Source organism: Lates calcarifer, linkage group LG13, assembly GCF_001640805.2.
Source record: "Lates calcarifer isolate ASB-BC8 linkage group LG13, TLL_Latcal_v3, whole genome shotgun sequence".
Lineage (NCBI taxonomy): Eukaryota > Metazoa > Chordata > Actinopteri > Centropomidae > Lates > Lates calcarifer.
In genome coordinates, this window is record NC_066845.1 from 12,414,121 (window position 1) to 12,439,153 (window position 25,033).

General features: G+C 41.4%; 1 protein-coding gene across 12 annotated transcripts in view; it reads right to left on the minus strand.

The window, feature by feature from the left end:
- The window catches only part of mef2cb (myocyte enhancer factor 2cb), a 74,579-nt gene extending 51,902 nt beyond the window's left edge, over positions 1-22,677 (minus strand). For 7 of the 12 annotated variants that reach the window (XM_018668824.2, XM_018668821.2, XM_018668820.2 and 4 more), the window contains exons 1-2: positions 22,401-22,676; positions 14,310-14,441 (exon numbers count right to left, since the gene is read on the minus strand). The gene's annotated coding sequence lies outside the window, so the exon portion shown is untranslated. Of the gene's footprint in view, positions 1-11,730; positions 12,331-14,309; positions 14,442-22,400 lie in introns of those variants that run through there. The other 5 variants (XM_051074943.1, XM_018668815.2, XM_018668816.2 and 2 more) reach the window with 2 other exon arrangements.
- Positions 22,678-25,033: the final 2,356 nt, after the last annotated feature.

The window sequence follows — 25,033 nt, forward strand, 5'->3', positions numbered from 1 at the left end:
GCACATAGCTTAAACTCTTCTACTTTCACAGTGCTTTACGGTTCCCAGAGGAGTGCTGGTGGTGGGGTGTGTGAGGCAAAAAGGTTGCATGGAGTGTGGAAGGCGTGTGGCGGCATACGGTACCTACAGATCAGCCTCTGTTTAGGGGAGTGGCCCCACCAAGGCCAGAGCCGGGCCAGACCCAGTCCAAGCCTCTCATTAGTCATCGGCTGGGTGCCGCTTTCCTTTTTGGAGTGGTTAAGGGGGAACCGGCGAGGGTCTGGCAGTTCCACTGTACTCCACTCCCAGCACCATCACAACCCGACCTCATCAAAGCGAGCGCTCGTAATTTGTCACAGAAAGCAGCCAATTAACATATGTTAAGGGAGGAGGGAGGACGAGAAAAAGGGAGGAGAGGAGGGGAGGGTGAGTGAAAAAAGATAGCGTATGATTAAAGAGTCTGCACAGCTGCACAAAATCAAGATGGCAAAGAGAGGTTTGAAAGAGACCTCAGACCCAGTAATCTGATAAAGCTTACTGTTACTTAACCCCCATAAGCAAGAGAGAGAGAGGGAGAAGGAGAGAGGGGGAGAATGAAATAATAGAGACAAACAAATATTAAATTACTGCTGTGAAGCTACAAGCTTTGGCAGAGTGCCTCTGCTCTCAATATGTGACTACAGTGAAGGCCACTGTATCACATGGAGATGACCCCTCTTGCCAAAGCACTACTGCTGTTTGACCACGCTCTATTTTTAGTTCGGCGCGCTTGTGCTTGACGTAGTTCACAGTTATGCTAAAATCTGCCAGGAACTTCTTGTTTTTTTTTTTTGTTTGTTTTTTTTTAACACTTTTTTTTTTTATCCCAAAATTTGAACGCCTGGTGCACCACAGCAATTTAGCTCCCTTTCACATGAAACAAAAGGCTTTTTTTTCATTTTTCATTTATTTTTCTGTCATAAAGTCTCAGATAAGTTGCTTACATTCTGACTTGTTTGTTTGCTTTCAAATTCTTGTTCCTCATGGTTGGTTTTTAACATGCAGTGTGTGGTTATTTATGCATGTGCGCACACCTGTGTGCGACCGTGTGTCTGCGTGTGTGCATTTAGATGTCTGTTATTGTTGATGTTGTTGTAGGAACATCTTGTGAAGTGAGTTGTGTGATATCTTGCCTTGTTGTTGGATACGGTGGCAGGCTGAATGCATTAGCAGTGCACGCCGATGCCATTCTGTGTTCTGTCGTCTCTCAGCCACCTCTGCCTTGTCTCTCTACAGCGACTGATCACACAGGGCTGACAAGCAAGTTTGGGTCTTCGTCTGCTGCGCTATCCTTCGCTACGTGGGCTCTGACTCTTTCAGCAAGCAAAATAAGAGAGGCGGGGAGGAAGCTTTAAACAAATTTGAGTGATTTTGGAATTGTATGTCAAGTCATGGGGAAATCCCCCGAACAAAAAGGCAGCAAACTTAAACAACTATATTTAATTCCTAATACAGTTACTTGAAAATAACGTTATTATTATTATTATTGTTATTATTTAATGAAAGTTATTTCAACTCAGTGGATGAAAATGGAATGTAATGGCTGACAGAATAGCATGCCCTACACAATATATAAATCATGACTCTTTCTTTTTTCCTCCTCCTTCCTCTCTCTTGCACTTTTATCCTTACCATCAAGCATCAGTCGTTATTTATTTATTTTTCCCTATTTGGGAAGTAAAGGGATGGAGTGGAGGAGTGGGGGGATGGAGAGAGAAAACGGACAGAGGGGGCGGCAGCAAGTTGCGTTCGGTTCACAAGGCTCTCGTCTGCTTGGTTGGATTTTTCTCTTCTCTTCTTCTCTGCGTTGCGAGCTGGTGGTTCAGTGAAGGACCTGGCTGCCTGGAGTTCCCCCCTCCCACCCCCCCCACACACACCCCCCTCCACTCAAATCCCTCTGCTGCGAGCACAGCTGCACCGTTCACATAACCTCGCCTGCCCCCTCCTACTCCCCCACCACCACCACCCAGCTAATGATAGCAGAGCACGTCCCCTCCACAAGGCAACAGCTTTTTCCACTTCATGTACATACACACAAACTTGGCACGCGCACACATACACACACACACACACACACACACACACACACACACAGCATCAGACACACGCGCAAACTAGTGGGCACATCGTATCCCCTTTCCCCCTCTCTTGGTTCTGTCCCTTCATTTTTTCTCATATCATTCAATTTCTTCTACGTCTCTTCACCCTGAGAAAAAATCCCCGGCCTTCTGACCCAAGGAAGGCCTGAGAACGTCAAATACCCCCCCCCCAAACACACACACACACATACGCATACTTAACCCACCCCTCCAACTCAAAACTCCCTGTTTTCCTCCCTCTGTACAGCTCTGCACAGCAAGTGACCTGCATCACAGCTGTGTGTGGGAATTTGTACGGGTGGGTGTGTTTGCAGGGAGGGCTGAGCGAATACGTGCGTTTGCACATACCTGCGCACATCAATGTCCACACGGCATCTGCTGCGTGTACACTGCCGCGTAACATGCACGTGTTGTACATCTACTTTATGCACATATTTCTGTTGCGCGTGTGTCTATGTTAGCAGAGGAGGAGGGAGGTGAGGGCAGCTCTGAGCTTCTGCTGCGCCTACTGTGCATTATCCCAAATAAACAACTCATTACACGTGTACTTAACCAAGGGGAGCTGGCGAGCAGTGGAAGCTAATCCCCGTTATCGTTCCCACCGTTTCTGTTCCGATTAGACTACAGGGAAGAGGAGCCCAAGAAGGTAGGCTGTTGAGGAGAGTGGAGGAGGCGAGAGAGAAGAAAGAAAAGCATTTGAGTTAACTTCCCACAAGTGCCTTTCTTACTTATAGTATCCTTTCTCACTCTATCTTTCTCTCTCTCTCTCTCTCTCTCTCCCGCTAACCCTCTTGCCTTTTCTCCTTCCTCCTCCCTGTGGATTTTGCACTGCTCTTCCTTGTTTTCGACCATCTCTCAGAACTGGGTCATCGACAGACTGTGCGGCAGCATTTTGAAGAACATGGGAGGGAGGAAAAAAAAAGAAGAAGCCTGTTCTTTCTATGAGAACAATCCAAGGCTCCTTTAACAAGTAGCCCGCTTATCAAATTAAGCTGTCAAAAGCACATTAATAACAGGCAGCACAATTCCCTTCACAGAGAAAGGAGGGAAAAAAGCACATTCAAAAAAAAAAAAGGAAAAAAAAAAAAGAATGATTTCTCTTTCGCTGTGTAAAGACACAGTCCACCAAGGGCAGGAAAGCTTTTCAAAGATTTCTCCCTCCCTCTCTCTCTCTCTATTTCCCTCTTTCTGTCCCACTCTTAATATGATTATGGGGCCTCTATTATGAGGGGCCAGGATGCAGAGTGCCACTCCTTTAGATGGTGAACAATATCTCGGGCTAGGATGTAACAAGGATGATGCTCATGTTTAAAAGAATTATAGGCTTTACATGTACTGTTTTTCCACTTTCTGCTAGACAGGCACTGGTGCTGGGTGACACTTGAACAGATAAAAAACAGCATCTCAGGGTGAAAATATAGACTCAGGAACAAATAATTAGATGGCACAATGAAGGAATATGATGCCTAGTAAAGCATTGACTGTTATCTGCCCACATATGTGAGACATTCAAATTTAGCTTGACCCTGGATAATGTAAACCATTTCGTAAATATACAACTGTTAAACAGACTATAATAAGTCAGTCCTACTCTCAAATCTAATGTCATTATCAGTAAAGCGATAGTTTGTTTACACGTCCCTTTTTTTATCGAGTGTTCCGTCATTCCAAAAAACTCTCATTAGCCTCACAAATGTGAAGCCACATCATCCCGTAAGAAAAGTGAGAGCAGAATGTGAGGGAAACAGTGTACAGCAGCGAGGCAAAGAGAGAAAGTTAACACTCGCACTGCTGTTCACATGGCATATGCCTGAGACGCAGAAATGAAATTAACAAGACACCTCGGCATACAGATGGCAGAGAGGAGAGAAACCCACCCTATGACCTTACACTCAAAGACTAAGTGTCAAGAAAGAAAAAAAAAAACAGAGTTCTCATTTTGAAGACATTCTATTGTGTTGCCATCTTGACACTCCTCTTGAAGCCTTATAGTCTGCTCAGTATTTGTAAAAAGGAATTAACTTGTAGTTCTTTTATTCTTTTCTTTTTTTTTAATCCGTACTTTACAAAATCTGACAGTGTCAGCTAAGGCTGCTCATGCTGAACTGTGAGCCCTTTTGTCTTTTACTCCAGAGACTGATTTTCTCACACCCTCAATTTGAGTCCCATCCTGTTTCCTCGGCCCCTGAGGGGGCAGCTCTGTCGTAGCCCGGAGAGGGCCGGGTGGTGGATGGATATGACGTGGGACTGGGACTCTACTGGAAAGGAGGCTGGAACCACGACAGGTATCCCCCGCACTTCCTCAGCTATTTATAAAACCATGAGTCCAGCACAGGGCCAAAAATAAGACGGGGGCCATTTTTATCCCAAATAACAGAGGCAGCTCGCTCCTTTTACTCACACGCTTTTAATGCTTACGCCACAAAACCTCCTGGATTAGGAATGTCCAACCTCACCGTACTGGAATTATTAACCGATTTTAACAAAGTGAAAAACTCCTCACCAGACAATGAAACCATCTCTGTCCTCCTATTGAGCATGCTCAAATGTGAATATCTCCACACACACACACACACACACACACACACACACACATACACAGCAGACAAAAGTCAATATCAAGGCTGAGCTATTTCTGTAGAGAGCACTATTTAGGAAGTGTAGGCTGGGTGCCAGTATTCTCCTCAGTATCGTCTGGGCGTCATTGCACTGCTGCTGTTATACAAACTCACCTCTTTCCTCTCTCACCCGCTCCTCACCCTTTCTACCCAACCCCTTGTTCCATTGTCAGTGCTCTCTCTCTCTCTCTCTTACTCTGTGTTTCTCTTATACACACACAAGGTTATTTGTTTTTCCACTGGGTCGAACCACAGTGCCAGGTGGAAGCATCTATTGGCAGGATAAAGAGAGTGGCTGGTGTGAGATCACAAGGCCCCACTCTGCCCAGCAAACCTTGAAGTGAAACGCCGGGCTGGAGTTTCAAACAAAGTGCCCCCTCATTCATTATACATGCAACTGCACTGAAAATCTCCTTCCGCAACACCATCTCCCCCCCCACACCCCCCCTTTTTCTATCTTCCTCCCACTCTCCTCACATCGTCCCCCTCTCCTTTCTCTCTCTCTCTCTCTCTCTCTCTCTCTCTTTTTTTTTTTTCCAGACAGAGCATCCATAAAGTATGAATAAAATTAATGACATCACGAGCTGCACTTTGGAAGAGCCACTGTAGGAAAAAGCCATACATCACGGGGCAGAAAGAGCCGGGCTGAAAAAAGTGTTAAAAGAAAAAAAAAAAAAAAAAAAAGAATTGACTGAGAGAAAGAAAAGGGGTGTGTGTGGGATGGGGGCGTTGCTTCACCCTTCTCCACCCTCAGGGCACTTCATATTGCTGTACGTTATTGGGTGTTATTAAGTTTGACTTCAGATACACTTTAGCTGAAAACTTTAAACACAATTCATTTTCATCCTTCTATTTAAAATTTCTTCGTGTAGCTGTGATGCACTTTTCTTTTTGTACATTTTTTTGTCCCTGCTTTCTCCTGACTTTTTTTTTTTTTTTTTTGGTCAGCTGAGTAATGTAAGTGTTCAGAACAGTCCTGTGCTGCGCATTCTTTTACAGACTGGCCTTTGGTGTGGGAATGGCACAGATGACAGTGGAAAGGAACACTGGTGTGGACTTTGGCAGGACACCGCCTGGTTAAGCTGTGTGCTCTGTGGAAGAGGGAGAGCACTGACTGTGGATTCTTATATAGCTTTTTTCTCGACTTAGACGGTGTTAACAGCATTTTCAACAGCACGGTCCCCTCGGAGTTGAACAGCGCACCTCCTGATGTTGCAGACTTTGCCCAGATATCTGAGACTCTACGATGAAAAACAAGCATCGCGTTTAAGACTGTAATACACTTCCTTAGAGCAGAAAAAAGAGATAGATATATCAATCGCGCCGCCTATTATTGGAAATTTAGTGTGACACTGTTTCATTACGAGAGCAACATCACACAAAAAGCCTGACTGGGTAAAATTCAAGTCCTTATTCCTCAGGAGCCAGTGTGAACACAAGATCTGCTAAAAATACCCCCCCTCGATAGCAACGTGAAGCTCAGCGGCAGCATGGATGGGGAGCAGTGGCGGCAGCGGCGCAGATTGTGGCAGCCGAGTGAGCAGGGGTTTCAGATGGATGTGAGCTTGTGTGAGGCCAAGGCACAGAGCTACCTCTGTGCGTCTCACCGGACTATGTTGCAGAATGACTCGGCTATGTTGCAGTCGTGACAAAGATAAATTACAGCCACTGGAAAACATTTCTACGTTTTTTTTCTCACTCTCTCCCCCTTCTTCCACACCCCTTTTCTTTTTTTTCTTTTTTTTTTTGGTATTGGGTGTAGTCCAAATGTGTGCCACACCAAAGGGAGATGGTGAAGGGAGGGAGGGCTGGGGGGGGGTCTCTCTCTGAAAATATATCAGAGGGTAAGAAGTTGGCCCCCCTCACCATTCACAGGTCAGGCAGTGTGTTTTATCGTGGAACGTGCCTTCCGTCGCCAGATTTATGCTCATGGACAGCAAACACTTCTCCCTCAAACTAACCCCTAAAGCTCACTAAAAAGGATTCCCAGTTAATTCTGGATTTACCGCACGACATGTTTGGAGCAAGTATTACAGATATACACTGCATGTGGTATTACTAGGCTGACCAGACTGTCTGTATTCTGCCTGTTACACTGATACAGAGTAAAAATAAAGACTCTCACACGAAGGCAACTAAAGTAGATGTCTGGAAGGGAAGTTACTGAACTCATCTATAAGGATATTAGCTCTCATTTAACTCTCATTTTCCCATCAAACGTTGAGTCTTGATGCTGATGCTGAGGCATTCAGCCTAATCCAAACCATCCAATGTTTAAACACAGAAATGCAAACTCTGTTCTAGTCTAAATGTTTCTTTTTGTCTTATCATTGAAACGCCTCTGCTCCCTGCACTCCTCCAGCCTTCTTGCCTCCCAGGACTCTCTCCCTGTCCAAATATTTCAGGGAGCAGGCCTCAAGTATGGTGAGGTGTTCTGGGTGTCTCTTTAGGTGGGCTGCAGCTGACACTACGATTGTGTGGTCGGCACTGCTGAGCACAGACCACCCAGCAGGCAGCTGTTGCCATAATGACCAACAGGCTGGGGGGGCAGGAAACAGGAAGAAGAAGGCAGGACATCCTGTTCATCTAGATCAGTGTGTTAAACATGACATCACGAAAAGCATTACTCTTAAATGAAGAATACCTGATCTGAGGCCAAATACTCGGTCGCTCTGCTCTTAACTCACCTCAGCTCAAATAAAATTTCTATCTACGCTTTCTCTCTCTCTCTGTGTGTTTTTCTCTGTCTCTCTCTGTGCATCTGTCTTCTCAGTTTGCCTTTTCAGCCCTCACACTGACACTGTTTTCCAGACTGCTCCATCATCCCAGACATCAAATCATACCCTCTTCAGTGCGAGAATAAAGGAGAAAAAGAAATACACGCATTTTCATTTGAATATACACCAGCAACAACCTCACAAAACTCAGACAAAAAAACACAAAAGCGCAAACATTCTGACGCGCAAACAGACGGAGACAAGACACAAACTCGAACGCACACACTCGCACACACACACCTCCCAGACACACAGCACATACTGACAGACAAACACACAAAGAAACAGCAAACACAAAGCACAGCACAGCCAGAAGTCTACTTTATGCAGAAATATTCTAAAGTGTGTTTTACAATACAATTAAACATCAAAGGCTGATATATTCCTCTGTGATCTTTAACACCCCAGTGAACAAACCCCATACACCCCCATCCACTTACAGCGTACAGAGAAAGTTGCTGAACGTCACCGCTAATTACTAGATAGAGACAGAAGAAGACTTTGCATCATTATGCAGAAACCAGGACATATTCAAATATATGCATTCAATCCACCATAAACCATTCAAGGACTGTGTTATTTACTTTAGATTATTATTTTTTAAGTTTCATGAGTAATTGCAGCTCTTATGAAGATACACAGGCAGTGCTCCTAAGGCAAAGAAACATTTGGGTAAACATTTCTAACACGGACAACAGTTAGGACAATGAAAGGGAGATCTGTTCATAATGAGTAAATAAACACATGGTGAGGTTAAGACCGATACTTTTCATTGGTGCCATAAAAATGTATAAAAACGTGTAAAAAGGAAGACTTTTCCTCCCATGTAGCACAAGAGGGAACACCTGCCTTGTTGCAATAAACAAGAATACAACAAGCCCTTGAGTTATTATAAAACTTAAGTATTTTCATCTGCTTATAAACAGGCAAGAAAAAAGTTATTCTGAGCAAATGACTTAGCAGTTCCACATTATTTATGTCAGATAAATTCACTTAAAAGAGAGCTTAGCTTTATTCTTTCACATTTGGATTTTAGGTGTGCTCTGTAACATTTATATGAAAGCACCAAAACCAAAATGTGCTGGATTATTTACAGGAGATACAGGGATGTCTCTTGACGGTTTAAGATATTATATGCTTTTTATATATGAGCTAAATACGATTCTCTACAATTGAGTCTTATATTACCTTCTTGTTTGACCCAAAGGGCATGAAGTCCAATTACAGTTCTTCAATATCTACCTCCAGATCTTGCCAACCAGCAATCTGCAAATGAGTGTTTTACTGATGTTTAACTGAGCAAACTCTGCAAACCCCTTCCAAAATATTTGAAACCATTAGTGAAAAAAATGTGAAAAAAAACTTTAAAGCATAGCAAAAGGGGCTATTAAATTATTTGCTTAAACATAAATGCTTCTGATGTTTCCATTAAGAATAATGTTTTCATAGATCTGGTTTTCCATAAGGAGGGAATATTGAAATGTGCTTTCTGTACAGTACGAAATGTCTCTGCTATGAGCCAGCACAGAGGTATACTTTACCCCCTTTTTTTTCCTAAGATGCAAGCTTGATGGGCACACATTTTACAGCACTCAGGGGCTAACTCTCACTTTCTGGTCAGATTTTCACGCATTTATGGACATTTATGATTAAAGATATAAGCAACAGTTCATCCTACACTGATTTTGTCTCAGTGCTTGTAAAACACATGGCAAAATCCTGACCATGGCACACAATGTGTCCCTTTCCTTCACTTAACTAAAGCTTTACTGAGCCCCTGGTGTACAGCAAAGTGCCCTGACAATCGGCTCAATGCCCTGGCCAATCACAGGGACACGTGACCTTCTAATCCCTCTCTGTGAGAAGGGTAAGAGTGTGTTGTCACTGTTGGTTTTGTGAATCAGCGCCCAAAATCCCAAATGATTTGTCAAGAGGGAGAGGTCTTAAGAGAATAAGAGAAACAAAAGCAGCGCAGGCCAGATAGTGTGGGTGTCGGTGTGTGTGTTTGTGTGTGAAACTGCATGTGTGTGTGTGTGTGTGTGTGTGTGTGTGTGTGTGTGTGTGCGTAACAGAAAGACAGAGGGAGAAAGAGACAGACCATGCTTTTGTCTATATGCATGTGTGTGTGTGTGTGTGTGTTTGCATGCAACTGCATATGTGCATGCATAAGTGTGTGTGTGTGCGTGTGTGTGTTTGTACAGGGTCTCTGAGATTACAGAGCTTGGCTGACAGAGTCCTCTGTGTGTAATCGTGGGTCCACATGCGAGCGCTCACCTTCCTCTGAGCGGATTAACCTAACGCTAAATCCCAAGAGAGCAACAGGCCAGACAGGCCACACAGAACAACTTCATTGACGATGGGCAGAAGAGGGAAGGCCATGTGTAAAATCTTTTTATAGACTAATATACTTTTTTTTTCATGAATAAACAACTCATTTAAAACAGCATAAAGTATTATGAAAAGCGATGGGACGATGCACAGGACACTACATCCTTTTAAAATCTAAAAAAAATGATCTGAAATGTTGCATATACAGTACTTTATGAAGGCTGTATTTATTTATTTTTAACTATAAAATGCAATCAAGCAGTAAACGACTTAGTATATGCAGTATGCGTTTCACAGTCACAAATTAGGTCGATATCCTGTAGTAGGCAGCTTCACTTTATCACTTAAAAATTGTACTTTTCCAGAATACCCTCAAAATATCTTGCTAATAAACCATATTTCAAAATTAATAGTTCTTATAGATCACGAAATATGCTGTGAATATTATATTAGTTTTATTAAGTTTGATAAACTGCAGCTATCTCTACACTAAACGCATTTTTTAAAACTTTTAATATGGACACTATTTATTTATTTCAGTGATAAAATTGCTGTTTATAAATTGCAGGTATAAGACATTCACAAGAAAATAGGTATAGAGGTTTACTTTTAAGCTTATATTAATGAGCATGAGTTACATACACTCAATGTAGTCAGCACCACAATCGGTCTAAATTAAAACAAAGTGTGGTGTAGTAATTCTGATTTTTTTTTTTTTTTTTTTTTTACTATCCTTAGTGCATCTGCATTTCATCAGTGGGCCTAACATCCACACTTACAAAACAAATAAATGCAGTTTTATTTCAAAAGCTGCAACCTGTGAAAGTTGCCACAGGTTAATTATGGTGTCATTATTAATCCTCTCACTGCAACAGGTTCAGCTGAGCCACATGAGACTGAACTAAAACTCACCGTATAAATAAATCATCCTCGCTGCAGTGAAATTAAGTCTCAACAATCTCAGTCTCAAAGTGACAGAGAAGAAATTATGATTAAGCCTGAACACGCAAAACCTTCTCTAAAACACTGATTTACAGTACTGGTATCACTGTGTCTCTGGTCTGCATGAATTAACGTTCAAATAGCCCTGACAAACTGTGTTCTCTTGTATTCTAGTTTGGAAATAATGTTAACATCATTCCGTATTTTCTAATAGATTTATAAAAGTTGGCAAAATACAGCTTATCCTGAATAGGTGACCAGTGTACCTGAGTTAAGTATGTTTAAACTACTGGTAAGGAATTGCAGTATATATCCACAAAGTAAGGCCACCTCATGTGTGGTGAGTTTCCTACATTCTGTTGCTTTAAAGCAGCAAATCATATGAAATATTAAAACTTCTGAACGACATATTTTTTCCTACTGTCTTTAACTGAGTTTTTAGTTTATTAACATAATATTTAGTAAAAATCTAAACATCAGATAGGTTAAACTCTACATTTTAAACTAATGGTGTAACTTTTTATGTGACACCCCTTGGTCCAGAAGAGCAGAGCACGCTATATCATGTTATATTAAGAAGGGCAGCCTATTCAGTAGCCGTGGCTTTGGGACTGTGCGCCTGCATGTGGACACGAGAAAGCTACACAAGGTCGACACAAACAGTCACACTACCTAAAACACGAGACAGACCTTGACTCTCCTAATAGACCATAAAAAGACATTTGATGTCAGCCTGTAATTATGTGACATAGCTGTCACCGGCACGAGTCGATCAGGGTCACAACAAATCAATAGACGCAGTTACTTTACTTTGTTGAGGAGGCAGCGCGCATCAAAATAGACCCCCGCCAAGTTTCCCTCTGGAAGATTAAAAATAAAGATCATATGATTGCAACGTGTGGATGTTTGCGAGTGAGCGGCAAGTGGAGGTGTGAGCGTGGTACTTACTTTATTCCGCGTGAAATCTTGTCCGGACGAAGTGGAAAAGATACAACAAGCGGGTCCGCCGGGTTGTTTGGTCCCGGCCGATTGACAGGAAGGTTGAAGCCGCTGCTTGATGGGGACGGACTTCGCCAAGACGCACTTAAAATCCAGGAGCGCAACTTAGCAGAGGACGTCGCCGGGAGGGAAAAAAAAGTAACCTACAGTACGTGGTAGGAGTCTCTATAATGTCAGAGAAAACTACTCTCTCTCTCTCTCCTCTCTCTCCCTCCCTCTCTCTCTCTCTCTCTCTCTCTCTCTCTCTCTCTGTCTCTCTCTCTCTCTCTCTGATCGGACAGTGTCTGCTCAAGAGACGGCGAGGACGCTTCGCCTGGTCTCTCTGCGAGGTGCCGGTGAGCGGGGGAGAGGGACCCGGGTGGAGCGGTGTGGTGGCGGCGGCGGCGGCGGCAGAGTTGTTGTTGTTGGTGGTGGTGGTGCTGGTATAACTGCTGGACCGTCTGGAGGTTGTCGGTGATGTTGAGAGGCTGTTTCTGTTCCTTCCCACAATCCTGACCGAGTCTTTCCCTAAACCCTCTCCTCTCTTAGTACGAGGCGAAATAATCGATTTTTTTTTCTCTCTCTCCCTTTTTTTTTTTTGACTCCTGAAAGGGGGCGGTCTCACATTTCCCAACTCTACTTTAATGAAAGAGGCACGGCTCTTAATGCTTTATTATCGCGCCAGCCCCCCGATAGAGTGGACGCACAATTAACTGCTCAGAGAGGACCACTAGAGGAAGATGATGGGGAATGTGTGCTTTAACTAATGGAGCAACGGAGAGAGCACGTTAAGCGTCTGCTGCCGACTTTAGACAGCTAAATCCGTGCCGCCAAAGTTGATTTTTTTGGGGTGGGGGGTGTTTTGGCAGACACAGTCTTCGCCTGTTTGTTTCATGCATGTCACATCAAATGGCAAGTATGCTAAAACTTTGGCCAGTCTTACCCAGAGAGAAAACTGTCAACAGGAAATACTGAAAATCGACTTTTTTTTTTTTTTTTTAACTTGTTTCAAGATGTTTTTAGAAATGTTGGGCAAGACAGTAAAGCCACTTTCTTTCCACTCAAGAGAATATAATGACAGAAAATAACATGAAATAGACAAAATAAATTAGCGCACCACACTTATTTTGAGGAAAATGAGACTTTAAGACTCATTATTACATTGCCTTGAATCATATGATGCATTTCTTGCAATGTGATGGCAATAAAAAAGTAGGATCACCTCATACCTCTCGATCAATGACTAATACCATCATTCAGTTCTAAGTAAATTTTGTCCATGTCTGTGTGGCATGGATGCTGCCTCCCCTTGGAGTCACAATACAAACTTTCCACCTCCTGCATGCTGCCAATCATTCTCCAGGACCCAGTTATCTCCTGCAGATAAGCCCTGACACAGACAGTAAGCATGGGGGAATTACCAGGCCTTTATCCATCCAACCAAATGATTTCAAAACATCCACTCTATTAGTGTGAAGATAACAATTAGAACAGCAAGTTTGCCACTTCAGATAAGGTACAGACAGGCAGCGCAATGGCTTTTTGAACAGAGATGTATCCCTGATAGGCCTTGTAATACCACAGTTCTATTATACTCTACATTATATGGGGGCTGTATCATTTTGAAGATGTTTAATGGCTGTTTTGAATGAATCCTGTTGTGCTCTTATACACCATCAGGTCTCACTTGTGAGTTTTCATAAATCCATCATAAAAAGAAAATATATAATCCTAGGTTGTGTTAAATATAGGTGAAGTCCATTAGCAGTTTTTCTGGATGGTCATAGTTTTATGGTTGTTAATTTCTACTGTTTACATAGGCTACTAAAAAAATGAAAGGATATATATATATATATATTTACTCAGGAAGAAAACAGTGTGCCACTTTTGTTGGGTTTCAATCATATCTTTTTCTTCATAGCACACTTTTTACTGAAAATATTACTCTAACCTTACTTTTTTTTGTCTAAATGCAAACAAACAGCAAAACATTTCCTTCAAAGCTGCACTTAACTTTGCAGTACATGCCTGTCAGCATCCTAATCTTTCCCCTTCCCTTGAAGTTCACCTGTGAACCTGCATAAGCCATGAATGCAGCCAGCCATCATACAGTCTATGCCAGCCACCCAGTCACTAAGTCAGTCAGGGTAGGAAATGGCGGGACATGAAATCAGTTAATAAATAAATCAAGCTGGCTAATCTTCTTGACGGGTGAACATTACAGCCTGTAACTGAAGCTGCTGGTGTCTGATGACTCGGGATACCACCTTCACATCACCTGACCCTTTAATCTTTAATAGCATTTCCTCTGGCCCCCAGACCTCCATAATAATCAATAGGGTGTAGTCTGTTAGACACAGTGGGTTCATAAATGCAACATGGCAGACATCAGTGGCATCATATATCAGAGTGTATGAAACATACAGATATGACACCTTTAACCGACACGATTTTCTCCTTTCAGAGCTCTTTGAGTGTGCTACTGGCAGTTGCGCTAAATCTCTCGCTGACACATGGACACCTATGGGTGCCTGCGTGAAAGTACCTACCACGTTCAAGGTCCCTTCGTCTGCCGTCTTGTGTGCCCTCAGTCTCGTAGCTTTCTATGCTGTCTATCAGCGATTCATCGGAGGGGTCCTTTCAGTGCTTTCACAATGCTTGAGGTTGTCTTTGGTCGGCACCTGGGAGGAGAAGTAACAGGGGGAAGTGTGAGGAGGAGAAGAGAGAGTGAACCTGCCAGTGAAATTGTAATTGTTTGCATGTAAGTGTATGTGTATGCACCTTACACACACTGGGTATGTGTGCGTGCGTGTGTGTGGTTAAGGCCATACGAAATACAGAGAAATAAATGGGGGGAGGTGGATTGAATATATTTGAATGGTGAGAAATCATTAAACGAGGCAAACACTGGCTCATGCATATTCATAAATGACTGACTGTCTAGAGGGATAAACTTATAGTGAGGGCGCACTAACAGCCTCATTCTATGCTCACACATTTAATGCAAAGTAGGGAAGACCTACTGTATATTTTGCTCTTGAGACTACTGAGTAGGGGGTCTACGGATTAATGTAAATATGGAGGAAATGGCTCAAAGCACTACAGCCAGATTACTATCACATTTGTACTGTGTCATTCAGAGTGTGTCACAGCTAATTTGGAGATAGGTACACAATGAGGCTGTGCAAACAAGGGGAGTGTGTTGCAGGTTAGATATTGTAGGTTGTGGCACTTGTGTTATCTTGAGCCAAAGTATTTTCTCCTTAATTAGAATGAGCTAGATTATTAGTTTCTTGCCATCTGAAACTTTCCCATCCTAACTCATTAGCCATTGTCCCTCCCTCCTACTCTTAGAACATGCGATCCTGAACTTATGTTTTGAGAGGTGTGAGTGTGTGTGTGTTTGTGTGTGTGTGTTCAAGTGTGGGTTGACAGTGTCATCAAAGCCTGGTGGAGAAAAATCAACAGTTTGCCAAAACAATTATGTAATCTCAAATATGTCACAGTGTGTATACACACACTTTAGGCTTTTGAGTAAATGCAATTTCGTGAGGTTTGGCATGAGCCGTGCATAAAAAGAGAAGAGGGGAAACTGCGACTGGATGTTAAGTCAAACACATAAGTGCGGTTTGCTGATATTGATCTTGCTTGGATTGTTTCTTAAGCCTCTCCTGGCAGTCACTTCATAGCATGTGTGACACACACGCTCACATGCAGAACAGCTCGCCTGAAAATGTGTGTTTTTTTTTGTTGTTGTTTTTTTTTTTTTTGGTAAGAGAGAGGAAAAAGAAAGGAATGCCTCTCTCAAGCAAAAGATAAACACAAACACATTTCCAGGGCAAACAGGAACAGCCCGGGCTCAGTGCAATCTGTTGTCGATCATGCTCACGTGAAAACACAATCTGCCTGTCACAGTAGATGATGTTGTCAAGCACGCTGCCTCTCTGCTCCTGAGAATTAGCCAGCTATTACAGAAGCACTATGAGACACATGGAGTATTTGTTGCATGTCGGATATGACTGAGGATGCTTCCAGCTTTATTTGGTATTTACCGCTTTCAGTCATTCTTCCTACGTCCGTTCCCTAATGAATTTGAGAGACATTTGGTGTTTTGACATTAGGTTGATGCTACACGAGTTGACAACCAAACTCTTCACAGGGGGTACAGAGATACCTGCAGGCCAGTTTAACTCACAGGCACAGCTGGGGATCTATAGACCTTACTTCTACATATGCCTATGTGTGTGTAGGTGTTTGTGTGTGTGTGTGTTTAATGGTTAGAGAGAGATGAGTGGACAGAGACTGAAAATTATGACTAAAGATATTATTTTTGTTCTAAAATATAATGGTTGAGAGGATGGAAAAGAAAATATTGTGCAAAATATTTAAAGCATTATGTATCATTAAATTCAGTGGTACTATTTAATTGTAGGAAAAAATTAAGCCTTGACAATAAAAAATATTTAGCAGAAGTTATAAAATATATAAATAAATGCATTAATAATGTCATAACAGCAATAGATAAGTCCAGCTGGTCCATATCCATTATTTAAAGGCCAACATCAGCTTGATAAATTGTGTTACAATGTAACATAAGCATTAACTGCAAGCGCATAAATGTGCTGGAGTGTGTGTGTGATACTGTCCCATTGCAACTGTTAGTCTATATAATCAAATTTTTATTATTATTTTTTTTAAACCTACCCATCTTTCATTCAGTTTTAGTTCATGTTAACAGATGATATCCATATTGCATACAGGTCTGGATCAGCCCGTACAATATGGATTCTCTTTTAAGGCAAACATACCTGATTCAGAAGTCGTCTCATACTTTGTAGGAGAGATGAGAGACATTTCCCTGACGATGTGCGCCTGGTCTTTGTGTAAGTCATCATTATATTACACGATTTGGAGCGCCTTATTAATAAGGTTTATAATGAAACTCAGATGGCAATATCATCAGTAATTATAGTCACAGGAATTGTACCACTGTACAATGTAATTATGGGAGCAAAGGTGAGAAAATCACTTTTAATTAACTGAAATCATATGTCCTCTTATTACAAAATATATAAAACAAAGAAAATTCACCATTCTGGGGAAGTATTTATTTGTACACTCAAATGAGCTTTGCAATATAAAGGTGCCAGTCCCATTTCTATTTAGCTTGCCGGTAATATTACCAAGATAAATCTACCAGTGAAAGAAAGCCGTAAAGCAGTATGTTCAAACTGTTTTGAAACTGAGCTGAGTATAGTCTGGCACCAAGAGATAAATTGCCTCCACAAAAACATTTTATATATGAATATAACATATTTTTATATACATAATACGAAAATCAACTACCAAGTCTCAGACTTGAATGACAGCATATCAACTACAGTTAATTACTTTTCTTCTGTTTTCTCTGCACATTTTGGACATTTAACAATCCCACATATCTCATAAAAACAAAGCCACCTCAGTATTTTTATCTCTCACAGCTTTGGTCAGCTGTAATTCTTGTAGTTAAATGAAAAAAAAAAAGTTCTGTCTACTTATCATTAGCTGCTGTGTTCCATAATGGTATGACTCATTTTTCAGTGAAACCATACAGAGCATTAATTTCCATAACACAGTTTTTCTGTGTGGTTTGGCCATTAACTGTGTCTGGCTAGTATGAAATTCACTGTACCATTTCATACACTTCCTTGTCCTTACAGTTTAGTTTCAGAACAGCACCCAGTTGGATCAAACTGTACTAAACAGGGTGGAATGCAATAATAACAAAGGGGTTCTGAAACTGTAATAGCCACATAACGACCCCTTACCGAACGGTGTCAAACAAGAGACAGCCCTGGTGATTTGCATGTGTCATGTTTAACCAACAGTATTCTTGTCTGTACACCTTTTATGCATTATGGATGAGGCACAAGCTGAACAACAAGCTCTCCCTTTGTTCTGCCTGATGCTCCAGTTACATCATAGGAAAAGCCCCATGGTCCTGTGACTCTGCTGACTGGCTGAGACACCGTGCCGATGGGCGAGCTGTTGATCAGACCTGTTGCTTCTTCACTTTGCCGTGCACAAAGTATACACAAAGATAGAGAGAGGCACGCAGATACACACACACAGAGACACACCTACAGTTAAGAAATTCACACTGATCTTTGTCCTTGAAACTTTTTGTCAAGATGCATAAGAAACACTGAATATACGATGATTGATTTTTTTATTGGCAACATAAATGACACTGGGCCACTTATTAAACTTAAAAAAAGAAAAGATTTCTCTACTGTGTGGATCAGTTTTAATTGAAATTCAGTAATGAACGATAATAAATTAACTTCCATACGACAAACATCCAAAAAACATTTGGACATTTAGAAGAAAGAACAGATGTTGACTACATATATTATTCCATTATTCAGGCTTGATATTTTCAGAGTAATTAACATGATGAAACTGTCAACACTGCTTACTGATTTTACTATCAAAATGCTTTAATGTTACCTGTCATAAACGTATATGTGGCAGAAGCCATCAGTTTGCCACCTGCTAAAAAAGCACATTGTGCCTATAGAGGTGCAGTACTGACACTGCTGTGTAATGAAATGTGCTGCCTGCAGGGGAGCTCTGCATCCCTCTCAGCACAGAATAAACTGGTTTTATCGCATGGGTTAACTGGAGGTATCCACCTGTAAAAAGTTTAACCAGCATTTGTTAACCCTTCATTATTTCCATGTGGTGGAAATAACATTTTCATTTACAGGAATGATCTAAACATTTAAGCAGTAGTCTTATTCTAATAGAAATTAAGTATTACTAAACATCATCCCCCACACAAACATTATAATTATTTTAATTTACTTCCTCTGTTAAAATTATAATCCCTGATACTAGTGCTTCTCCCCTCTCCTCACCTTCCTGTCTTCTCTATGCAGTAGCAAGTGTAATTGCCACACTCTCTGTCTGTATATCAGGGACTCAAAGTTCTCTTTGTCTTAACTAGATTGCTTCATGTGAGAGGGAAAAAAAGAAACTCACTTTCTGCTAATGATTTTTCCTCATTTTCAATGGTTGGAAAGTGATTCCCTATGAACTGCTCCAACACAGGCACAGTTATTTCATTGTTCTCACTGCCCTTTCTCTAATTGTGCCCATAAAGGGGAGATGCCAGTGTTACTTTTTTTGGTTTCTATTCAAGGGGTGCCCAACGGTGTTTCCTGAAGTGGTGCAAAAGCTGTGTCTGAAACATATTGAGTGTTAAATATGCAGCAATTGAACAGATCCTGCATCTGAGCAAGCGCCATTGTCAACACGGGAAAGTTTAAATGATGTGAATTTGGGAATGTTATTTCACACTTAAACTTAAATGAAGACTTGTTGATTTCGGAGCAAAGGTGGAATTAGTATGATGTTATGTAACATGCGACTTTGACATGGGAGACTGCTATTTGTTTCCCATTTCCTATAACTGTCAACATTGGTCTCTTTTAACCATGACCACCATCCTTCCCTAAACTTAAGCAATAGTTCTTTATAAATTCAAACCACCATCTTTCCCTAACTTTAACCAAGTAGGTTTTGTGAGTAAATCCAACAGAATCTAAACCATAGTGGTGTCAGATCTGAACACAGTGACATGAATATATTTTATTATTGTTTTGTGTTTTGGAAGGCAATTGCAATGTATTTGGTTTTACCCTCCCTCATTTTATTTAGAAGTCATTTTCAGTGGCTGTGAACAGTGCCGCAGATGCAGCTCCCTCTCAAAAAAGATCAGATCATAGCTAAAGCCAATACAAAAAATCTCATGTCTGTGAAAAATATCCTTTTATTCCTGGCCATTGTTTGGATTTCAGATAAGGGTTTAAAAAAAACAAAAGTAGTAGCATCAACAACACAAGATCATGTAGTTATTTTACAATCCACTATTTTAGTCTCCTACTCTTTTAATAACCGTTTTATTGATGACACTGGGTATGCCTAAGTGACAGGGGCCTAGCCTGTATGTTAAGGTATTGCACAAAAGCTTACAGTCATCACTGTTTCCAATTCCCATAGTAACCATTACACAGCAGAAGTCCCTCCTGCAGCTGTTGACCTCAGCCAATTCCCTTGACAATTAAAGATCACTCAGCATGGCTGCGCAACTTCTCCCACACTCTCAACAAGCAGCTGATAGCATCTCACTGTGAAGAAAAGCAAGTGGAGCGGAATATAATGTGTGTCTAAATGAGGGTTCCCCAGCTCTGATGTTTGATAGCGGGGCCTAGCGACCATCGGCACAGGCCTGTGTTGCTCAGTGGAGCTCAGCAGACGAGCGGCAGCGTCTAAAGCTCTTTGTGCCTCCAGGATCACCCCGACTCATTCTTATTCAGACATGATCAGAGGGGAGGCAGGCAACTGAGATTAGCTGCAGATCAAAAGAGCTGCCTCGCGCCAGCACTCGTGTTTTGTGGATTTAGGCGGCCCCGGCGCACAGGCGTTGTATAGTGGCGGCGGAGCGTCATACTGTTTTCTGGCCTCGACAGCGCTCAAGGGGGTAGATGGAAAGAGAGTTTTCAGACAGGAGGCTGGACTGCTGCTGGAAATCATCCAAAATTAAATAATAAAGACGATAGAGGAGAATGAAAAGGAAAAATAAGAGCAAAATTACTATGCCGTTACTGTAAGCCATTACAGTGGAACAAAGATAGTTTTGCTTTCCATGCCATCGCAATTGAAACTGCTTCCATATGTGTAATAGGTCTTGGTTCAGTGATAATTTGTTTTAAAAATGAAATGCACTTTCTACAGTAACTCTCTGGTAACTCAAGAGCATCTGGATCAGTGGTGCCCACCAAATAACCATGGAAACTAACTACTATCCTTACTACTGCTATGCTCTCTGTCAGCAGCTGTTAGAGAATAAACAAACAGTAAATTACTCATATGCTGTATCTTAACCATCCTATTAATTTACCCAGAAAATCCAGTGGAAACCTCAAAAAGCATATCTGCATTCAATTACATTTCACTGAAAACCAAACAAGCTGAAACAAGCAGTGACCACAGATCTCTTTGTCTTTAATATATTCCAGCAAGTGTGCGAGTATCCTAACTTTGAACAAAATTTGTTTTCATCTTTATTCACATCTCAGACATTACCAGCAAAGACAAAACAAGCAATCCACCCCTATTCATATACTGCATAAAGAACGGCAACAATAAGACTAATAGCACAGTGTGAAGGTGAAATGACAGGATGAGGTGAATTTCAAAGGCAGAGAGGCAACTGCGTAAGAGCACCCGCCACCCTACAGAGAAAGAAAACAACGCGTTTCCTCGACTCCACTGACCATCAAAGGCGTGGAATTCAGGGGCAGAAAAGCTAATAAGTGAGGACTGAGCGGTTCCTGTAAACTGGGTCAAAGTTTCTCAGGTTCTGTCTCTTTGGGTCAATAGCAAGAGGACAGCAACTCTCCCCAGGTATAAAATAAGGGACATGAGTGTTGTTTTCTTCTACATAATAAGTGTTAATTGCAACTGGGTTGCTATATTGTACAAAAAATACATGGGATGCTAAATAAAAAAAAGAAGAAAAAAAGATCTGAGGATATATGATACACGAGGATATCCATTGCAGGAATAATACAACCCTTCTTATTTTATCCTAAAGCTACATTTGAATCAAATGTTGGAGGAAAATATCCAACAGAGTCATTCACCACTCATTAAAACCAAACAAAGCCTTTGCTTTGGTATGAAATTCCATTAGGTTGTTTTGGGACAAGTGCCCTACAGTACTTCTTATGTTGTCTGTGAACCCTTCTTTGTTCATTTTATCTGACAATAGTTTCTCTTTTGTTTAAAAAGTTTGCCCAATATGTCTTACTTACACGCTGAACTGTGTGACACATATAGCTACTGAAAAAAGTGTATTTGCCATGAAGGTAGCTACCTTGAGGGAATGAGTCATTTCTAAAGCAAACAGCATGTTAAGGCCATGCTCTTTTCTCTCACTGATAATTCCAGATTGTGCAATGAGATGTTCTAAGCAATTACCCTTAAAAGTACCGGTAACCTAAACTGACTGTGAAGAATTAGAAACAGAGAAACTACACGATATAAAGTTCCACTGAAGCGACTTAAACCATTTGTCTCGCCTTAGAGAAATAAAATGTAGACTTTTAAAACTTAAACACACACAGTGCCAGAAGCCTCAATCAGCTATTCCCCAAGTGCTGCACAGAGGTGATTGGCAACAGCTGGGACCTGACTACTCCTTCAGCAGTGTTAGAGCTTCTCTGGTGTCTTTCTACTTTATCAAGAGCAGGAAAAACTCAAAGTAAACACCAATTAAGTGTATCTTTTGGCCTTGTTCATACTGGGATAGTCGTTTCTGTATTTGGCTCCATGACAAAGGCATCATTCACTAAATCCAGCATGGCTATAATGAAACAATTAGGCAACAGCACTTCAAAATAAATTTGAGAACAGTTCAAACTGAGCAGCTCAAATGTCAAAATTATGGCTTAATCTGTTAAACATGTCATGACCCACTGTGCGGTGTATTATGGTTTGAAATCCTGACGGAGACAGGTTTTCCACTGACAGAATGAGATTCAGAGGAGAGGGGGGGAAAGGAAGGGAAAAGGTGTGCTATGAAAACTCACCCGTGCCGTTTCTCTGCTTCCCCAGGAAGTTACACCCTGCAGCACCAGCTGAGGCCCAGCTCAAACAGTTCAAAAATTAAAAAAAAAAAAAAGAAAGAAAGGAAAACAAAAGAGATAGTTGAAGAAAAGAAAACAAAAAAAAAATACCAACAAACTGCCTAAAATAAATGTCCTGCATGTGATAAAGCCAGACCAGCTGGCTTTGAATAGAAACCCCTGATTTGGGTTGTGTGTTTGCCCCCGATCTCTGTCTGAACTGAAACCAGGTCTGGTTCTTTCCAACCACCCCCCCACCAGCAGCACCGCCACCACCCCTACCCCTCTGTCCCAGCTGAATCCACCTGCCCCCATCACTCCTGGGTAAATTTAGCCTTCTGAGGGATCGGTGACACCCCCCCTCACACACACACACACACACACACACCACAGACCTTTGTCAGCACTGGCATATATGCCCTGGATTATTGCCCCCCCAAGAATGCTGCCATCTTCACAGCGGCTAAAAAAGACATCCCTCCCCCTTTTCCCCCCTTAACACATCCACAGCTTGAAAACTGTATAGACAACATTAGTCGTGTTCTTTTGAGACAGAGCTGTTACAGGTGGAGCTACAGAAAATATCCATACTTTACACAAACTTTCAACATGTGTTTTTAACCTCTCTGTAAGCATTTGACAGAAAAGATATCACACCATATTAAATGTACCAGATCTCTAAGATTTGCATTATTTACAATCCTGGATTAACAGCATTCATTTAAACATTATTATTTCTCTAATTTGATGACCTGGAGTACCACAGCTGCAAAACATATTAAATAAACTTTACTGTAACAAATACTGTTACCCCTTTCATAACAGCATCAGCATAATCTATGTGAATCATAAATAAATTATCCACTGGAAGAGATTAACCGGCATTGATAGCATCTTGTCAAATGTCAAAATACCAGGTGCAGTGGTATACACCTATAATTTGGTAATTATAAGCTCGTTTAACTAAGTATATCTATGACTAAAATCCGCCTACAGTCATGTTTTTTTCCCAAAGAACCACAATGTTCAGGAAATGTCTTTTTTTTCGTTAAGACCTGATAAAAATCATGCATCTCAATCCAGGAGGAAAGTTTCATAAGCCATTTCTCTTTCTAAATGATACATTCAGTAGAATGAAAGTATCAACAGGCTTAAGTCATAATATCCTCTGTGACTGTTTGCACATTGGTAGAGTTCTGTGGAGGTGGCACAGAGGTAATTGTATTTTTATTAAGTATTTTCCAGTCAGGGTGTTGTACCTGATGCCAAAATCTAATATAGATAATGACACTGCATGATACACCCAAATTAGTGTTTCATATATCCCTTTTAAATCAACCAATTTGCTAATGTTGAGATTGATGATATAAAAGAAAGATGAGTAGAATATAGATTGGTATTTTCCCAGAATACATCCAAAAGAGGAAATCCACTGTTAGAGGAGATAAAACAGTGGTGTTCCCTTGACAATAGGTGTTCACACTCTTCTGACAGTGAAATATATTTTGTATTGATCTGACTGTATTGTTTACATGTTTCTGGGCACAGATAATTAACTAATCTGTTTATTTTTGGAAATTATTGTCACCGCGACTACCTGCACCCCTATACATTGAGGCACCAGTGTCTGCCCAGCCTTTTTTGGTGATTACCTCATTGTCAGGAATTCAGTATTTTTTGGGGGGTGGGGCTGGTTGATGGATGTTGATGGGAGTTCATTTAATTATGACATCCCTAGATGAGGGAGATATTCTGTGTTTTGATCAAAGCAACTATAACACCGTGACATAAAGTTGTAACCACAAAGCCTAGTTGTTGCTTTTAACACCACAGAGCCTGAGCAATATACAACCATTTGCATGTACACACACACACACCCTCATTGTGCTGGGTCCATTCACTGGCTTGTGTATTTTGGCCCAAGACTTCCTCTGAATACACTGCCTTTCCAGTAGGGGCCTGGCGAGAGGGCATTTTAGCTCTTTCTACCTTTTAATGGGGCTGTGGAGGGGAATAAGTGGAGGGACAGAGGACTAAAGCTGTCTTTTCTAAGTCATGGTACGAGTGTGGCCAGGTCAAGGAGGGGAAAAACAGAGAGCAGCATGGCAGTCTGTGACACACTGTCAACCACAGAAAAGGCTTTAAAAAAGTACGTCCTGTCCTAATCAAACAAGGATTGAGTGTAAGGTAGTGTAAATATTTTGTGTAGCTTACGTATTTCTGTGTGTGCTCATGCATGTGCGTCGTAAACCTAAGCAAATTCTGACCGTATGATCACCTCAAGCAAAAATATCACGGTTTTACAGTATTGGTAAAGTACTAATTTCGCAAAAAAATGAGTACTTCTCTACTCTTCTCCACTCCGTGAAGTAATGTTAGCGGGGAAAGTAGCTCATGTTAGCTAGTTAATTGTTATCTGCCGCAGTAGCAAGCCTATGGTATTTATTTCAACGATGCTAGACATGCTAACTCTCGTAGCTGTTGCATACATTAATTTCAAGACAGCGTTACCTTGAATTTGTGTTGTCACCTCCTTCTGCCATCATGAATACAGGTAGCGTGAACGGGGCTGACGAACTGGAGGGGAAGGGGTTGTA